Here is a 6,429-nt window from a genome sequence, read left to right as displayed (position 1 = left end):
ACAGCAGATTCCCAGACTAAGGTTTTTAACATATGGGTAACATTTGATGTGTCTGAGGACTAGCAGATAACAATCATGGTACCTTGTACAAAGGAAGCAGGAGAATTCTAGAAAGTGTTGTATTTTTAACCTAATAAAAGTGACAGAAAAAGCAATGGAAAAAATATTGAGGGAAAGGATAACAACCAACATATGACCATCACAAGAAGGCTATGCCAGATATTCCAGATCCAGTTTTATGACTGGGTTACAGAATAACTTTACAATGGTCTAATGGTCAATTTGGTCTACCTGGACTTTAGCAAAACCTTTCAGTTTGCCCAGTAAAGAACCTGGGGGTGGTGGGGGGGAGGTTGGTGATAGGACGAAGACTAGGAATTGCATTGCTTCATGGATACATTGTAGAACACTGACAGTGTGGTGAGGGGGAAGTGTCAGGAAAAGGGAACCCAACTAGGGAAGTATGAAAGGGTTCAGTTCTGGATCCAGTGTTTTTCAATGTGTTCATTTCAACATATCTGAGGAAGCATAGAACAGGGCCAAAGTTTTCAGTGATGATACAAAGATATGGGTGGCACAGGAACATGGGAAAAAGAGTCTGAAGAAGGACTTGGAAAAGGCAACCAAGTCAGCAGAAAGAAAGTTCTAGAGGTACACTAGAGAGAGAGAGATGCAAAACAACTGACATACACCACAGCAACCTTGCTGAGAAATATCATTTGGTGGGAGTGGAATTAATGGCAACAAACCAGGAAAAATATTTACATTAATCTAACCTGGATTGAACCAAAGGAAGCAAAGTAAGATGGCAGTGGCGGGTAACGACAAAATGGTGGTTGTACCTGGGGCAGGCTGCAATAGCAAAAAGTTTTACTTCTACTACTCTTGACTCTGGTCAGGATATAACTTGGGTATTTTGTACAGCTCTGAAAGAAATACAAGGAGGGAGCTATCAGTCTATTGGAGGAAGCCCAGAAGAAAGCCACAGCAAGGTGTGAGGGAAGAAGGGAACCGATATGACAACAGTCTAGATGACATAACAATCTTTTCATTTGAGACCAAAAGAAACCATTTCTCAAATGACAAGATCATGTCAGGGAGATCTAAATATGCTGTCTTGAACACAAAGGGCACAAAGAGAGGAGAGATACACAGTCAGCAGATTATATGGACACAAAGGACACAAAGAGAGGAGAGATACACAGTCAGCAGATTATATAGCTGCTCCTTGGATCAGCAAAAGCACTTTCAGTAGAAACCGAAACAAGGTGACCGAAGTGTTGAAGAAGAAACTAATAAACAATAAAAAAGCACTGGATACCACGTCTCCACCAAATGTCACATGGTTTAATGAGCACCATACAAAGAAAGCATAATGTCAGCACAAACAAAAAACATTAACCCTCCTGTAATATCCATACGTTTTCATCCAAAAACTTCATCAGATGTAAAAGCTAGAACAGACAAAGTTGATTTAAATTCTCTAACAACCAATCAGGTGAACACAGGCAATTAATAAATGAATAAATTAATAAATTCAAAACAAGCTGAAAAAAAATGTTAACCATCTAGGCACTAAAAAGATTATATTACTAAATAAAATATGTATTCAAAATATTTATTAAAAGTTATTTTTGTATGTATAACCCATAAGTGTAGGACTATTTTCTGTTAAAATCTAATGTAGTGAATAAATATGTAAAAATAAAAAATATGAAAACGTATAAATATAATAAATACACTTGTTATTAAAATAGTGATTCTGCCTTAAGTATAATAAATAAATAATATATATATATATATATATATATATATATATATATATATACTGGAATACTTGAATATAAGTACATAAACAATAATGATGTTGAAATGTGTACCTAGTACTCATAACTTGGCTACTCTAAGCCTGAGTACAGGTTTCAATGACACCATGTCATTTAAACCAAGGCTCTTAGTGGCTTCTAAAACTAACTGCCAATATAACTCCCCGTACTCAAGCCTAGTTTCCCAAAGACCACCCCTCGGGTCAATATTGACTACCTCTATTACAAAAAATCTAAAGTTAGATACCAGAGGGTATGCCAATTGTGAAACAAGTGGTTTGGTTTATTTGGCAACATGTGGACAATGTAATTCGTTCTATATTGGCAAGACTGAGAGAAAGCTCAAACAAAGGATTTCCGAACATGATTATAACATTAGAAAAACAATGAGACTAGTGCCTTGTTTAAGCACTCTGAGAATTGCACAAAAGCTAACTTTAGATTTTTTGTAATAGAGGTAGTCAATATTGACCTGAGGGGTGGTCTTTGGGAAACTAGACTTGAGTACAGGGAGTTATATTGGCAGTTAGTTTTAGAAGCCACTAAGAGCCCTGATTTAAATGACATGGTGTAATTGAAACCTGTACTCAAGCTAAGAGCAGCCAAATTATGAGTACTAGGTACACATTTCAACATCATTACTGTTTATGTACTTATATTCAAATATATATATATATATATATATATATATATATATATATATATATATATATATATATATATATTACTTACTTATTATAGTTAAGGCAGAATCACTATTTTAATAACAAGCATATTTATTATATTTATACATTTTCACATTTTTTTATTTTTACATATTTATTCACTACATCGTTTTAACAGAAAATAGTCCTAGACTTAAGGGGTTAACATACAAAAATAACTTTTAATAAATATTTTGAATACATATTTTATTTAGTAATATAATATTTTTAGTGCCTAGATGGTTAACATTTTTTAAGCTTGTTTTGAATTTATTAATTTATTCATTGCCTATGTTCACCTGATTGGTTGTTAGAGAATTTAAATCAACTTTGCCTGTTCTGGCTTTTACATCTGATGAAGTTTTTGGATGAAAACGTATGGATATTACAGGAGGGTTAATGTTTTTTGTTCGTGCTGACTTTGTGCTTTCTTTGTATGGTGCTCATTAAACCATGTGACATTTGGTAGAGACATGGTATCCAGTGGTTTTTATTGTTTAGCACTTTCAATAGAGGGGGATGTGGATTCCTGGAATGGACTGCTGTAATTTTTGGTGGAGTGAGAATCTGCTGAGGCATTTAAGAGACCAATACATGGAATGAGAATTGTGAGGCAACAGATAGGAAGGGAGGTGAGGTAGAATGCTGAGTGCCCTTAAAGGCACACTAGATAGACATTTTGTACTTCTACCATTAAGCAAATCTAAACACTTTCTTATTTCTTGAAGGAAGTTATCTCAATAGGTGCATGAGACACCTCATCTGTGATTTTGGATTCACATTACCGAGATTATTCTTTTTTTATTTATTATTTTGCCAAAATTCACTAATTTTGTCTTCTTCCTCATTGAGCAGAATATTATGAGTTAACCATTGTGTTAGGAAATCACTGCCGGCTTGCAAAGTCAGTGTATTGCTTTCAGCATGTGACAATGTGGCATCATCACCTTACAGGGATACTGTACATCCAACTGTGTGTAAGTTTGTGGCATTGCTGAGAATTGAGAATGGTAAGGGCACATTATATTCTTAAAGAACACCATTAGTGTAGCAATATAATTTTGCAATGCTATTTTTATTTTTCAGGGAATAGAAGAGTAACTCTTGAAACAATGTATTACCTTAGAACTGAAATCGATTACACTAAGTTGTTTGAAAAAGTAAGAGCCTGTCTACAGTATACATTACCCATGGAAAAGCCAGTCAAGTAAGGTAGCAGCCACATACATACCCCCACTCACCAATAAAGATTGATACTTGGCCCCATCCCCCTCCTAAACATGCCTGGGGATTCAAAAATGCTACTTCTGCGGCCAGCACTATCTACATTGCTTCTGTGATGAGCCTCCATGCTTATAACCTGTGCATGAAGCCAGGCTGGAGTGCACAATGAGCAGCTAGTTCCGCCTTCTGAGCACAGCACAGACCAATGGCCAGACTGTGTTAGATCACCTCATGGCCAGAGTTAAGTACGAGCAGGTGAGTTAACAATGGAAGTACACGAGCACCTCTGGTAGTCATCGTGAGTTTACAATTGCACACAGAAAAACAGTTTTGCCCATGTTGATGTAATGCACATCAATATATATTTAGAGAAATGTTTTTTGAAAATGAAAATAGCAGTCATGGCGCAAGGTGATGTAGAGGTTTCTATGCAGGAACAGAAACCACAGAGATGGGTAGAAGAGTGCAAAAGGCACTGTGCAGCAAAGTAGGGTGGCAAAACACAATGGAGAAGATAGAATAAAACCACTTGAATATAGAATAATGTGAGGTCTAAACAGGAGAGGTGGGATCCAATAAAATAATATGATGCACTGATCTGTACCAGTCCTGACAACAGCACAGCGTAAGCAGTGGACCCAAGCTATCATGTCAATGTCTTTAAAAAATAAACTATAATACCCTCAGGGGAGTCTACCCATTATTTCAGTCCACAGACCAGAATATTCACAGCTCCCTAGTTGGGAGAGTCACAAAGCAGACTAAAAGTGGTCATAAAATATGCAAATTGGGGAGAAGTAGCCCATCTGCAGAGTGATAGCAAGAAAAGATAGATAGGTCTCAAGGGAGAGGAACTCATGCCTTTCTTTATACCAGTGTATTAGCAAGGGGAGACACTGAAGTAGTCAGACTAAATAGGGTCATAAAAATACATATCAGGGAAATGCAGCACACGTGCAGACTGCAAAGTGTACATTGTAAAACAACATACAACCCCCAATGGATTTGAACCCTCCCCAACCAGCGCATTGACAAAGTACAAATGATTTTATGACTACACTGAATCACTGAATGTTAGACTAAAGGCATTAACTACACTTCATGTCATATTAGCATGATTATGTGCAGCAGCTCTTAGCTCTTAGCATGATCATTTACTGTATGACAAGGATTGTTCCCCGTTTTGCCACAGGACATGGAATGCCATTTCTCTATAGTTATATATCGGCATTGACTCTTCTCTGCGCCAACTGTCACACAGTGTATGATTTTGAATTATAAGCCCCTTTTGACATTTGTGTGCATTCTATCTATCTACCCTTTTGACCATATTAAAGACAGAGATGAAAAGCTGAAGCAAACAGAGGGTAGAACATAAGGTGAGCTAATAAGGAATTAGCAGGAGGGAATGGGATAGCAGCATATTTCTCAACTTACTAGTTCAACAATGCTTGGTGAATCCATAAATAAATTTGGTTTGAAAGTGCTGAACTCCTTGACAGAATTTATAAATTGATGATAAGAATGTTTCAATCCCGGGTAATCTAATATGATAATAAGAAATGAAAAACGCACCTGAATGTATTTGCACCCATGCCTTTGTCACTCATACTCACTGAGCCATGGCATTAGCTAAGTATGACACATATGCACTCATAGGAAAGGTATCAGAAAAAACACATTTCAAGGGAATGCAATACAGCTGAGGACTGAAAACCACATATTGTAAAAAGACATACCCCCTTAACAGGATTAGGACACTTCACCCAGGTGCAGGAAGAATATGCACATCACATCATGAATACATTGAGCTGTAGAAGCCATTATGTGAAAACTGATAACTTTACTGTATTTCATAATTACTTGGTGATGCGCAGCTCATTTGTGCAACAAATGGCAATATCTTTAGTGAGTGACAAGGATTCTTCTAAATTTTTGCCAGGACAGGAAGTGTCATTTCTTTGTATTTGTATATGGGCATAGACGTTACTCTCTACCAACTGTCACACAATGTATGACCATAGAAAGATGATTTTTGAATTCTAAGTCTTTTGTGGGCATGTGTGTGTGTGTGTGTGTGTGTGTGTGTGTGTGTGTGTGTGTGTGTGTGTGTGTGTGGTGTGTGTGTGAGTGTGTGTGTGTGTGTGTGTGTGTGTGTGTGTGTGCGTGTGTGTGCGTGTGTGTGCGTGTGTGTGTGTGTGTGTGTGTGTGTGTGATGTGTTTATCTATTTTCTGATCAGTGGCAGCTGGTGACTCCAAATTAAAGGGGGGCTGCAGGAGACAGCTGAATGGGTGGGGCAAATGATTGGAGGTGTGGTTAACTAGAAAGGTGTGGAGCTATGCTCAAAAACACAACAAATGGAACTTTAATTCAATACGCTGCCCTGGGTGCCAAACTGTCATTACGAGAGTCCAATCAAATCAAAATGAAGTGTAGAAGAAAAAAATATTTCAATGCATTGGCTACATGACAGCTTACTTAATATCTAGATGGAAACAAAAAGGTTGTGAGGCATGAAAAAAATAAATTACTTTTTAAATACTGGAATACTAGTCAAAATCAAGTATAAAAAAACAATCTTCTCCTTGCACTGCAGTTCTAATTATAACTTATATTCAGCTTTATAAAAGTACCAAGTAACATGCTGAAAGTAAAAATCTCTGTGATACCCCCA

This window comes from Protopterus annectens, chromosome 10.part0, assembly GCF_019279795.1.
Source record: "Protopterus annectens isolate FY-2018-M chromosome 10.part0, PAN1.0, whole genome shotgun sequence".
Lineage (NCBI taxonomy): Eukaryota > Metazoa > Chordata > Ceratodontiformes > Protopteridae > Protopterus > Protopterus annectens.
This window is presented reverse-complemented; position numbering follows the sequence as displayed.